Here is a 14,528-nt window from a genome sequence, read left to right as displayed (position 1 = left end):
GGTATATGGGAAGGAGAGTTGCTGTAAGGTTGGTAGGTAGGTAGGGGTAAGGCCTGGAGTATATGGGAAGGAGAGTTGCTGTAAGGTTGGTAGGTAGGTAGGGGTAAGGCCTGGAGTATATGGGAAGGAGAGTTGCTGTAAGGTTGGTAGGTAGGTAGGGGTAAGGCCTGGGGTATATGGGAAGGAGAGTTGCTGTAAGGTTGGTAGGTAGGTAGGGGTAAGGCCTGGAGTATATGGGAAGGGGAGTTGCTGTAAGGTTGGTAGGTAGGTAGGGGTAAGGCCTGGAGTATATGGGAAGGAGAGTTGCTGTAAGGTTGGTAGGTAGGTAGGGGTAAGGCCTGGGGTATATGGGAAGGGGAGTTGCTGTAAGGTTGGTAGGTAGGTAGGGGTAAGGCCTGGGGTATATGGGAAGGGGATTTGCTGTAAGGTTGGTAGGTAGGTAGGGGTAAGGCCTGGGGTATATGGGAAGGAGAGTTGCTGTAAGGTTGGTAGGTAGGGGTAAGGCCTGGGGTATATGGGAAGGGGAGTTGCTGTAAGGTTGGTAGGTAGGTAGGGGTAAGGCCTGGGGTATATGGGAAGGAGAGTTGCTGTAAGGTTGGTAGGTAGGGGTAAGGCCTGGGGTATATGGGAAGGAGAGTTGCTGTAAGGTTGGTATCACGGGGGGGTACGTTGGTTGATGAGAACGGGGAAAAAGCTGAAATTTTGAACTCTTATTTTTCATCTGTCTATACATCTGAGGAGCCAGATAATGAAGGCTTCCCTTGTAATATGCCCAGTTCTAGTAATTTAGCTACTGACGCGTGGGTCACTCAGGAGGAAATTCAAAAGAGACTTGAACATGTAAAGGTAAACAAAGGTCCAGGACCGGATGGGATTCATCCCAGGGTATTAAATGAGCTGAGCGCTGTGATTGCCAAACCTCTTCACATAATTTTTCAGGATTCATTGAGGTTTGGCATGGTGCCGAGAGACTGGCGGATTGCTAATGTGGTGCCGTTATTTAAAAAGGGATCTCGTTCTCAGCCTGAAAACTATAGGCCTGTTAGTCTGACATCAGTAGTAGGAAAGCTTCTGGAAGGGGTAATAAGGGATAGGATAGTTGAATACATTGCAGTTCACAATACTATTAGTTTGTGCCACATGGTTTTATGTGTAACAGATCTTGCCAGACTAATTTAGTCGCCTTTTATGAGGAGGTGAGCAGGAACCTTGATGCTGGAATGGCAGTTGATGTCATCTACTTAGATTTTGCTAAAGCGTTTGATACAGTACCGCACAGAAGGTTAATGATCAAATTAAGGAATATTGGCCTAGAACATAATATTTGTAATTGGATAGAAAACTGGCTGAAGGATAGATTACACAGAGTGGGGTAAATGGAACATTTTCTAATTGGGCCAGTGTGGTTAGTGGGTACCGCAGGGGTCAGTCCTTGGGCCTTTGCTTTTTAACTTGTTTATAAATGCCCTGGGGGGGGGCATAGACAGTACTGTTTCTATTTTTGCTGATGACACTAAATTGTGCAAAACTATAAGTTCCATGCAGGATGCTGCCGCTTTGCAGAGCGATTTGACTGGAAAACTGGGCAGCAAACTGGAAAATGAGGTTCAATGTTGATAAGTGCAAAGTTATGCACTTTGGTAGGAATAATATAAACGCAAACTATCTACTGAATGGTAGTGTGTTGGGGGGATCCTTAATGGAGAAGGATCTAGGGGTTTTTGTAGATCACAAGTTGTCTAATTCCAGGCAGTGTCATTCTGTGGCTACTACAGCAAATAAAGTGCTGTCTTGTATAAAAAAGGGCATTGACTCAAGGGATGAGAACATAATTTTGCCCCTTTATAGGTCCCTGGTAAGGCCTCACCTTGAGTATGCAGTGCAGTTTTGGGCTCCAGTCCTTAAGAAGGATATTAATGAGCTGGAGAGAGTGCAGAGACTGCAACTAAACTGGTTAAGGGGATGGAAGGGTTAAACTATGAGGTGAGACTGTCAGGGTTGGGGTTGTTTTCTCTGGAAAAGAGGCGCTTGCGAGGGGACATGATTACTCTGTACAAGTACATTAGAGGGGATTATAGGCAGTTGGGGGATGTTCTTTTTTCCCATAAAAACAATCAGCGCACCAGAGGTCACCCCTTTAGATTAGAGGAACAGAGCTTCCATTTGAAGCAGCGTAGGGGGTTCCTCACGGTGAGGGCAGTGAGGGGGTTGGGGAATGCCCTGCCGGGGGATGTTGGGTAGGGGGTTCCTCACGGTGAGGGCAGTGAGGGGGTTGGGGAATGCCCTGCCGGGGGATGTTGGGTAGGGGGTTCCTCACGGTGAGGGCAGTGAGGGGGTTGGGGAATGCCCTGCCGGGGGGTGTTGGGTAGGGGTTCCTCACGGTGAGGGCAGTGAGGGGGTTGGGGAATGCCCTGCCGGGGGATGTTGGGTAGGGGGTTCCTCACGGTGAGGGCAGTGAGGGGGTTGGGGAATGCCCTGCCGGGGGATGTTGGGTAGGGGGTTCCTCACGGTGAGGGCAGTGAGGGGGTTGGGGAATGCCCTTCCTAGTGATGGGGTAATGGCAGACTCTGTTAATGCCTTTAAGAGGGGCCTGGATGAGTTTTTGAACAAGCAGAATATCCAAGGCTATTGTGATACTAATATCTACAGTTAGTACTAGTGGTTGTATATATATAGTTTATGTATGTGAGTGTATAGATTGGTTAGTATAGGCTGTGTGCTGGGTTTACTCGGATGGGTTGAACTTGATGGACAATGGTCTTTTTTCAACCCTATGTAACTATGTAACTATGTAACTATGTAACTATGGTAGGTAGGGGTAAGGCCTGGGGTATATGGGAAGGGGAGTTGCTGTAAGGTTGGTAGGTAGGTAGGGGTAAGGCCTGGGGTATATGGGAAGGGGATTTGCTGTAAGGTTGGTAGGTAGGTAGGGGTAAGGCCTGGGGTATATGGGAAGGAGAGTTGCTGTAAGGTTGGTAGGTAGGGGTAAGGCCTGGGGTATATGGGAAGGGGAGTTGCTGTAAGGTTGGTAGGTAGGGGTAAGGCCTGGGGTATATGGGAAGGGGAGTTGCTGTAAGGTTGGTAGGTAGGTAGGGGTAAGGCCTGGGGTATATGGGAAGGGGATTTGCTGTAAGGTTGGTAGGTAGGTAGGGGTAAGGCCTGGGGTATATGGGAAGGGATTTGCTGTAAGGTTGGTAGGTAGGTAGGGGTAAGGCCTGGGGTATATGGGAAGGAGAGTTGCTGTAAGGTTGGTAGGTAGGTAGGGGTAAGGCCTGGGGTATATGGGAAGGAGAGTTGCGGTAAGGTTGGTAGGTAGGTAGGGGTAAGGCCTGGGTATATGGGAAGGGGATTTGCTGTAAGGTTGGTAGGTAGGTAGGGGTAAGGCCTGGGGTATATGGGAAGGGGATTTGCTGTAAGGTTGGTAGGTAGGTAGGGGTAAGGCCTGGGGTATATGGAAGGGGAGTTGCTGTAAGGTTGGTAGGTAGGTAGGGGTAAGGCCTGGGGTATATGGGAAGGGGATTTGCTGTAAGGTTGGTAGGTAGGTAGGGGTAAGGCCTGGGGTATATGGGAAGGGGAGTTGCTGTAAGGTTGGTAGGTAGGTAGGGGTAAGGCCTGGGGTATATGGGAAGGGGATTTGCTGTAAGGTTGGTAGGTAGGTAGGTAGGGGTAAGACATTCTATCCTGCGTTACAGAACAATATGGGGAACACTCAGCCCATAACAAACCAGTAGATCTGCTCCCGTTGTGCCGGGGGCCCCGCCGTGCAGGTGCAGAGAGCCCACGGTTGGTTAGGTGCTCACAATGGGGAATAAGGAGACCATCCCCACCCACTGCTACACCCCCACCCGTCCTGCCTACACCCTAATCCCTGACTCTGCACATATTCCCACCACGTACGAGCGCAGCCGCTGCCTGAGGCAATCTCCAGTTCTTGCATCTCACAGAGAAGTCTGTTAGTGTTCCCACAGGTGTTAGAGAGCGGCGCTCACTGGGGCGTTACTGGGCAAAGTCTAACTTTTTATTTATCAAACATATTGGCACATCAAGCAGGGACATAATACTGGCAATGTTAGGAAATATAATGTACCCCCTACTGTAAATGATAAGGATATTACTGGACCCCCATTTGAAATGTTAGAAGAAGGCAAATAATTAAAAAAACTATAAAAAAAATAAATAAACAGCCCCCTAAGTTTGCTCATAGCCTGTACAGAGAGATACCATAAAACTATGGCACATAGGGATTCCCCTGTACTAAGCACAATTCAGCAGGAACAGCCCCCTAAGTTTGCTCATAGCCTGTACAGAGAGTTACCATAAAACTATGGCACATAGGGATTCCCCTGTACTAAGCACAATTCAGCAGGAACAGCCCCCTAAGTTTGCTCATAGCCTGTACAGAGAGATAGCATAAAACTATGGCACATAGGGATTCCCCTGTACTAAGCACAATTCAGCAGGAACAGCCCCCTAAGTTTGCTCATAGCCTGTACAGAGAGATAGCATAAAACTATGGCACATAGGGATTCCCCTGTACTAAGCACAATTCAGCAGGAACAGCCCCCTAAGTTTGCTCATAGCCTGTACAGAGAGATAGCATAAAACTATGGCACATAGGGATTCCCCTGTACTAAGCACAATTCAGCAGGAACAGCCCCCTAAGTTTGCTCATAGCCTGTACAGAGAGATACCATAAAACTATGGCACATAGGGATTCCCCTGTACTATGCACAGTTCAGCAGGAACAGCCCCCTAAGTTTTCTCATAGCCTGTACAGAGAGATACCATAAAACTATGGCAGCATAGGGATTCCCCTGTACTAAGCACAATTCAGCAGGAACAGCCCCCTAAGTTTGCTTATAGCCTGTACAGAGAGATAGCATAAAACTATGGCACATAGGGATTCCCCTGTACTAAGCACAATTCAGCAGGAACAGCCCCCTAAGTTTGCTCATAGCCTGTACAGAGAGATACCATAAAACTATGGCACATAGGGATTCCCCTGTACTAAGCACAATTCAGCAGGAACAGCCTTCTGTAGAAGCTGAGGGGGGGGGGATATATCGCACAGCCCTGCTTTGTATAAATAAATGGGACTTTTCCTTGGCCGAGCCCCCAGTGGCGCTGAGCTAATAATCACTGCTGAACAGGAAGAGACTAGAAGGACTGGGTAAATAACAGTGAGTGACGGCCCCACAGCTCTATTCTTGGCGCTGAGTTACTGGAAGTCACATTTCCATGAGTGACAGAGGATTAGGGGTCGGGATATGAATAGCAGGGACAGTTCCCCTACAGGAACAGCAGGGGGCAGCACTCTGTGGGTTGGAGGCAAAGATGTGAGGCCTCATTACAAAGCCAGTGTAACGGGTGAGACGCAAGTACTGGAAGCGCTATCCCCCCCCCGACTTATTTACATGGCAGATAAAGCAGGATACACGCAGTAGGCTGGCCAAGCATTGGGCAATTAAAGCTGCAGGCTGGGCCCCTTCAGAGTCAGCAGCTTATTGGCCAATACATGGGGCCTTACAGCAGAGATGTAACTACATGGCCCCCCTGGTGTGCACTGCAATCCCTATCTAGCCTCTCCTCCCTGCCTGGAGAGACTGGGGGGGGGGGGGGGGGGATTTCTATACAGCAAACCCCAAAGTCCTGGCCCCATTCCACCTCAGGGGAGCGCAACACATCCCATAATTTCCTAGGGGGCTGTACTTGTGCAGTTTTGCCCAAATGCCAGGCTTACCAAGAGACCTTCACTCAATGCCCATTGTGGCCTGCAGGCAGTGCTGTAACTAGGGGCTACTGGGCAAAAAGAGTTTTCGGACCCCCTGGAGCTTTGGCAGTCAGCCTAAAACGATTGCTCTGTGACTAGCTCTCCAGTCCTATTGCTGGTGTTACATTTTTACTTATCTTTCTATTAAGGCCCGTCTCTTTCCAACCACTGCCTGGTTGCTAGGTTGGACCCTAGCAACCAAATAGCTGCTGAAATTCCAACCGGGAGAGCTGCAGCACAAAAAGTAAAATAAATTAAAAAGCGCAAATAAAAGACCAACTGCAATTTTTTCCCAGAATAGCATTCTCTATATCATACAAAAAAAGGTGAATATTTTCTTACACCCCTTTAACATTACGCAAGGTAAGTCGTACTCTGCCAACGCTCTGATTGCCCCTTTCCGCCCTGTTACATCAGCCGTGGCTAATTTTATCTTTTGATTCAGGCAACTGTCACTTGTTTCTTGTGAGCAACTGGTAACCCCCCTAAAGATAACACCCCCCAACCCAGAAAGGAATGTGCTAGCCATCTAATTAGCCCACTGATGGCACAAAATGCAGAGCTGAGCTTTCTGTTTGTCAATATTCTAAGAAAACTTGCAGTTGGTCTGTTTTTTTTTTTTACTCTTTAAGCTTTTGTTTTGTGGCTTTCCAATATGGAAAGAGCAGGAACCCCAACTGCCTGGGTGCTTAGTATCTGTTTGTAAAGGGTTTCTTCAAGGGAAATGAACACCCCATAATATATAAATGTACAATTACCCAGAGTACTCTGTTAATAAACACCTTTGCAACTGACAGTCATTACTATTACTAGTTCTTACACTGCTGCTCCACCTGCTAATCAGTTCAGCTGTCCGGCCCAGCAGCTGTCACAATATTACTGAGCAGGGAAGCAGCTCCTGACATTGCTCTGTTCAGTTCTATCTCTAACTGTCAGCCCATTGTCAGCTGAGTGGCATAACTGAGCAGAGAAATCCCAGGAGATGCTTCCCTGCTTAGTAACTTCATTTTCAGACAGCAGGGGGAGCTGCGGTTTTTAATTAATGATATCAATAGTGTAAAAACAGCTAATATCTTGAAAACTAGAAAAAAATGTATATTGCAAAAGGGCTCAGAAGAGCAATTTTACATTAAAGATTGCAGTAACCCGAGTAGTTATTAATTATATTTAATTTAAGCACAGTCAGTGTCTGCAAACACAGGGGCTCTAGATTCTATTCTCCCGTCAGAGACCCCTCCAGGTCACACAAGGAATCTGAAATTCACTGATGGACGCCAATCTGTTAAGAGGGCAGTAGAGATCTATGGAGCCAAAGTTCTATGCAGAGCAGTGGAGTGAGAGGGAATGGGGTAGCAAGCAGGGGCGGGCCAGGCCAACTGGGCACAATAGACAACCTGGCCGGCCCCCTTGCCTACTCCCAACAATCCCATCCTAAATTACGTTATGGGGGGAAGCACCCCATGTTAAGTGGCAGCAGGTGCAAGAGAGTGCAGAGTAGGGGTAAGCAGGTACCTGCCTAGCGCCCCCCCCCCCATTGTTGCACCCTAGTCAGGTGACTCATCTGCCTCCTCCTAGTCCCAGCCCTGCTAGCAAGATTCAGACCCAGATAAGACTGCAGGCCAGGGGTCAGGGCAGGCAGCAAGAGTCAGATGTGAGATCCAGAGAAAGGTCAGGGTAGGCAGCAGGCAGTGGAATCCAAAGTCCTGGAAAGGGTTGGAATGGAGGCTATTAGGAAGGCTGAACTGGCTTGGGCAAGTGGCGCAGTAAAACAGATGCCAGGTTGGGCACAAGGAGAAGTCAAGCACATCCAATCAGATTCAATCGGAGTGTTCCCAATGACGGACGCACAGTGACTCACTAGCCACCAGGGTGAGACTGGGGGGCGCAGGGCTCACCGGGGCTTCTGCCGCAGGGTCCCCTGCACCCCCCAAAGGCCCCTGCCGCCTTCACCCCCCCCCCGCAAAGGCCCCTAACACCCTCTGACCCCGGCGACCCATTCCGACGCTGCTAGCCACTGCCCCCAACAATCTTATTTGCAGCAAGTCAAATTTCTAAGACTTGTAGCAGAGATTTCCCTGCACGCGCCACCTAGTGGCAGACTGCAGAATCTATTCATCTTCTATAGAAGATACAGGTTGGGTTGCCTTGCCCCGCTATCTTCCCCTGTAGGGCAAACATTAGATTAATAGCCCCATATTAATCTCCTACCATCCCAGCAGCTGGGAGTTGTAGTTTGGTAACAAGCAATGCCCCGCAGAACACAGGAGCTTCCAGATATGAATGATTTAGCCGTGTTGCTATTTAAAGAGACCCCACTATTAGAAAGTGTTGCTGCCTGAACCGGTTCTTTTAATGTGCAGCTTGTGGAGCAGCAACAGAACATTCCCGGCGCCTCATTCTGTTTGTTTGTTTGAGGTTGCCGGGCTCGGTGTCATGACTCTCTGGGATCTCGGCCAACATGATACAGCCGCGGGGGGGTGGGGGGCAAGTGGATATCTGAGCTCAGTGTCTGTATATGGAGAGACCACATAGGAAAATGCACCAGATAAATGTTGGATCAAACAGATTTAGGTGGATTAGAATTCATAGTTTTATGGTATCTCTCTGTACAGGCTATGAGCAAACTTAGGGGGCTGTTCCTGCTGAATTGTGCTTAGTACAGGGGAATCCCTATGTGCCATAGTTTTATGGTATCTCTCTGTACAGGCTATGAGCAAACTTAGGGGGCTGTTCCTGCTGAATTGTGCTTAGTACAGGGGAATCCCTATGTGCCATAGTTTTATGGTATCTCTCTGTACAGGCTATGAGCAAACTTAGGGGGCTGTTCCTGCTGAATTGTGCTTAGTACAGGGGAATCCCTATGTGCCATAGTTTTATGGTATCTCTCTGTACAGGCTATGAGCAAACGTAGGGGGCTGTTCCTGCTGAATTGTGCTTAGTACAGGGGAATCCCTATGTGCCATAGTTTTATGGTATCTCTCTGTACAGGCTATGAGCAAACTTAGGGGGCTGTTCCTGCTGAATTATGCTTAGTACAGGGGAATAGATATATTGGCAAAATTATCAGGGTATAAACCAGCTTGGGAGACAATAAGGATTAGGCAAAATTCAAATTGCACACTGAGCCAGTAACACCTCTATATACAGGGTATACTGGTCTGTGGGACAGACACTAATAAATGGGGGTTATCACCCCAACCAAAACACCATGGGGCTGTGTTTAGTCTGCAAAATGGATTTATTATACAGTCCCCACAGATCCAGTTGATTTACGTGATGTTTATGTTGGGTTCGTACCATTCAGACCCACTTTAGTCCAAAGTCACGAAAAAAATAACCAGCCTTCACAGATTCAGTTATACCCTGTGCCCCATAGAGAATGGAATGATGGGTAAGCGAAGGGTAAGTAGCTGTTAATGTCCAACATCTGGGGCAAATCTGTAGAATTTTAGCCCAATAGTTACTACACAGAAGATGATGATGATGGAGTTGCAGAACCCTCTAGGAATATGGCAGCCTATGGGGAAGGGGGGTTATTAGTAGGTAGAAGCTTCCAGAAGATTATCTAAGTGCCCCGGCACGCTAAATGCAAATAAATTACTCAATGACTCTACCTATAATGTATATTCTCATCCCTGTAAATCTATTTCCTCTCTCAGCTGTGAATTCCTGCCCATGTAAAGCCATAATATTATCCTCCCCGCGGCCGCGGCCCCCCCAGGCATGAAGTGGATTTATAGAAGTGTATATAAGAGCGCAGCTGGGCTCTGCTGTATATTTATTATATCCCCAGCCGGTTCCATTCGGGCACATGAATAAGACATCAGAGGAATATAAACTGGATCTGTATGGAAAGCCTTATTAGCCGTGTAGCTTGGCCGCAGCCAATGGCAGAGCTGATGGAAGCCAAATAGGAATAATGGATCTTTGGCCAATTGTACCACCCAGGTGGTTGCCCAAATGGTACTGTGACCACCTAAGGCCGCAGGTGTAATGCCACTCCCCTAGCCCATGCTGGCCTCTCCTGTACAAACTAAGAGCAACTGCCTCTGGGGGCAATTTTAGCACTTTGTCACCCACCCAATTGTCCAGTGCGCCATTGACTAGTGGTGCCAAATTGCCATCTATAGATAAATTGATGAGGTCCTTTCATTGACTCCCTGATAAAAGGCACCCATGTAGACCAATGGGGAGAGGACAGCATGAGTGGCCCAATGAGAATGCCCAATAGATGCCCATGGATTGGAAGGCCATCATTTGGCTCAGTGGGAACTATAGAGAAAGCAGGCCCCATGATCGTGGGAGGGGGGCCTGGGCCGCAGGGTCTGCTTCCTCTACAGCTCTAAGAATGCCCCCCTCCCCGGCTGCTTGCTTAACTACCCCTCTTTGTGGGGGGCTTGGCACGGTTGGCTCCATTTAAAAGCCAATAAGATGCTGATTTTGCAACAATGGTTGCCCCCGGGGCCCCCTTGGTGGGACCACCCTACTAATTGGAGAGATCCCACCACAGGGATGGTCAATACAGGTGCAGGTGTTGGGGCACAGGTACTTACCAGGCACCACTCTCTTGGGCCCCCACACAGTCCTGCAGTCTGCTGTGAAGTTAAGCCATTGGCCAGCTGTCTGTCAAAGTACGGCCACCTTAAGAGTACGGCCACCTTAAGAGTACGGCTACCTTAAGCGTACGGCCACCATAAGAGTACGGCCACCTTAAGAGTACGGCCACCTTAAGAGTACGGCCACCTTAAGAGTACGGCTACCTTAAGAGTATGGCCACCTTATGAGTATGGCCACCTTAAGAGTACGGCCACCTTAAGAGTATGGCTACCATAAGAGTATGGCCACCAAGTATGGCCAATTTGTGCCCCACCAGCATCCAGCTTCAAATCACTATATATTACTTAGTCATAACTAGGCCACGCCCATACAGGACGCCATTTTGGTACCAAAAACCCAGTCACTTTATTAAAGTCTCTGCAGAAGAACTGAAGCTCCTGTGGACGTAGCACAATGTCTCCGTTAAATGTCTATTTGTTTAAACTGTTAATAAAAAGAAACTCTATAAAGAACATGCCACGCGGTGCCAGTGCCATACTAATGGTGCCCCCCCGCACCCACAGGGCTTAGCAGCACATTTATAGGGCAAGTAATAGGCAGGGCTAGCATTTCACTGCTTCATTAACCAGCTGATCCTTAATCTGTGAATTGCTGGCAATAAGCCTCATTGTCTGTCAAGCTGGCTCATACCCTGCTAACTATGCCAAGCATTCCCCTGTACTAAGCACAATTCAGCAGGAACAGCCCCCTAAGTTTGCTCATAGCCTGTACAGAGAGATACCATAAAACTATGGCACATAGGGATTCCCCTGTACTAAGCACAATTCAGCAGGAACAGCCCCCTAAGTTTGCTCATAGCCTGTACAGAGAGATACCATAAAACTATGGCACATAGGGATTCCCCTGTACTAAGCACAATTCAGCAGGAACAGTCCCCTAAGTTTGTTCATAGCCTGTACAGAGAGATACCATAAAACTATGGCACATAGGGATTCCCCTGTACTAAGCACAATTCAGCAGGAACAGCCCCATAAGTTTGTTCATAGCCTGTACAGAGAGATACCATAAAACTATGGCACATAGGGATTCCCCTGTACTAAGCACAATTCAGCAGGAACAGCCCCCTAAGTTTGTTCATAGCCTGTACAGAGAGATACCATAAAACTATGGCACATAGGGATTCCCCTGTACTAAGCACAATTCAGCAGGAACAGCCCCCTAAGTTTGCTCATAGCCTGTACAGAGAGATACCATAAAACTATGGCACATAGGGATTCCCCTGTACTAAGCACAATTCAGCAGGAACAGTCCCCTAAGTTTGTTCATAGCCTGTACAGAGAGATACCATAAAACTATGGCACATAGGGATTCCCCTGTACTAAGCACAATTCAGCAGGAACAGCCCCATAAGTTTGTTCATAGCCTGTACAGAGAGATACCATAAAACTATGGCACATAGGGATTCCCCTGTACTAAGCACAATTCAGCAGGAACAGCCCCCTAAGTTTGTTCATAGCCTGTACAGAGAGATACCATAAAACTATGGCACATAGGGATTCCCCTGTACTAAGCACAATTCAGCAGGAACAGCCCCATAAGTTTGTTCATAGCCTGTACAGAGAGATACCATAAAACTATGGCACATAGGGATTCCCCTGTACTAAGCACAATTCAGCAGGAACAGCCCCCTAAGTTTGCTCATAGCCTGTACAGAGAGATACCATAAAACTATGGCACATAGGGATTCCCCTGTACTAAGCACAATTCAGCAGGAACAGCCCCCTAAGTTTGCTCATAGCCTGTACAGAGAGATACCATAAAACTATGGCACATAGGGATTCCCCTGTACTAAGCACAATTCAGCAGGAACAGTCCCCTAAGTTTGTTCATAGCCTGTACAGAGAGATACCATAAAACTATGGCACATAGGGATTCCCCTGTACTAAGCACAATTCAGCAGGAACAGCCCCATAAGTTTGTTCATAGCCTGTACAGAGAGATACCATAAAACTATGGCACATAGGGATTCCCCTGTACTAAGCACAATTCAGCAGGAACAGCCCCCTAAGTTTGTTCATAGCCTGTACAGAGAGATACCATAAAACTATGGCACATAGGGATTCCCCTGTACTAAGCACAATTCAGCAGGAACAGCCCCCTAAGTTTGCTCATAGCCTGTACAGAGAGATACCATAAAACTATGGCACATAGGGATTCCCCTGTACTAAGCACAATTCAGCAGGAACAGTCCCCTAAGTTTGTTCATAGCCTGTACAGAGAGATACCATAAAACTATGGCACATAGGGATTCCCCTGTACTAAGCACAATTCAGCAGGAACAGCCCCATAAGTTTGTTCATAGCCTGTACAGAGAGATACCATAAAACTATGGCACATAGGGATTCCCCTGTACTAAGCACAATTCAGCAGGAACAGCCCCCTAAGTTTGTTCATAGCCTGTACAGAGAGATACCATAAAACTATGGCACATAGGGATTCCCCTGTACTAAGCACAATTCAGCAGGAACAGCCCCATAAGTTTGTTCATAGCCTGTACAGAGAGATACCATAAAACTATGGCACATAGGGATTCCCCTGTACTAAGCACAATTCAGCAGGAACAGCCCCCTAAGTTTGCTCATAGCCTGTACAGAGAGATACCATAAAACTATGGCACATAGGGATTCCCCTGTACTAAGCACAATTCAGCAGGAACAGCCCCCTAAGTTTGCCCATAGCCTGTACAGAGAGATACCATAAAACTATGGCACATAGGGATTCCCCTGTACTAAGCACAATTCAGCAGGAACAGCCCCCTAAGTTTGCTCATAGCCTGTACAGAGAGATACCATAAAACTATGGCACATAGGGATTCCCCTGTACTAAGCACAATTCAGCAGGAACAGCCCCCTAAGTTTGCCCATAGCCTGTACAGAGAGATACCATAAAACTATGGCACATAGGGATTCCCCTGTACTAAGCACAATTCAGCAGGAACAGCCCCCTAAGTTTGCTCATAGCCTGTACAGAGAGATACCATAAAACTATGGCACATAGGGATTCCCCTGTACTAAGCACAATTCAGCAGGAACAGCCCCCTAAGTTTGCTCATAGCCTGTACAGAGAGATACCATAAAACTATGGCACATAGGGATTCCCCTGTACTAAGCACAATTCAGCAGGAACAGCCCCCTAAGTTTGCCCATAGCCTGTACAGAGGGATACCATGAGCTCTCACCTATATCAGTATATTAAAGGACACCTATTGCTTAAAAAAACCCAGCTGTGGCCAATGGAAGAAGCAAAACTCCTGCACTAACCAATTGTTTCTAAGGTTATTCTTCCCTTTCCCCTTGTGTCTGACATCTCTGACCCCCAGTGACAGACCCCCGGGGGCCGCCTGCGGCCATAAAACATGCCATGTGTCCAGGTTATTTTTTGTCCCGGTGCCAATAAATCATGGCAAGGTAAAGCTGATGTCCCATGCCAACTGCTCTGCTCGGTTACCCCCCCTCCTGTAGGCATGGTCTCTCCCCTCACAGCTGAATTCTGCCCCCCCCAGTAGGCATGGTCTCTCCCCTCATAGCTGAATTCTGCCCCCCCCCCAGTAGGCATGGTCTCTCCCCTCATAGCTGAATTCTGCCCCCCCCCAGTAGGCATGGTCTCTCCCCTCATAGCTGAATTCTGCCCCCCCCCAGTAGGCATGGTCTCTCCCCTCATAGCTGAATTCTGCCCCCCCCCCAGTAGGCATGGTCTCTCCCCTCACAGCTAAATTCTGCCCCCCCCTCCCCCTTCACAGCTGACTTCTGTCCCACTAATTAAATCTGTCTCCCCATGAACTAAAATATAAGGATATTATTGCCCTTTATTTACATTGCACTGACACAGCTGCACGGTTTGTTTGAGCTGGAAAAAGACAAATGTCCATAAAGTTCAACATTGCGCCTCTCTCTGTGTGTAATTGTGTATATATACTGAATTTTAGCATCTCCTACATGAACTTTCCAGCAGGGGAATGACTGGTTATTAAAGAGTCACATCAGCTGTTTGTATTGGGATCTATTTACTGACTGATATGAGCAGCTCCTACATGAACTTTCCAGCAGGGGAATGACTGGTTATTATAGAGTCACATCAGCTGTTTGTATTGGGATCTATTTACTGAATGATATGAGCGGCTCCTACATGAACTTTCCAGCAG

This window comes from Xenopus tropicalis, chromosome 9, assembly GCF_000004195.4.
Source record: "Xenopus tropicalis strain Nigerian chromosome 9, UCB_Xtro_10.0, whole genome shotgun sequence".
In the NCBI taxonomy this organism is placed as follows: Eukaryota; Metazoa; Chordata; class Amphibia; order Anura; family Pipidae; genus Xenopus; species Xenopus tropicalis.
Note: the sequence above shows the minus strand (reverse complement) of the source record.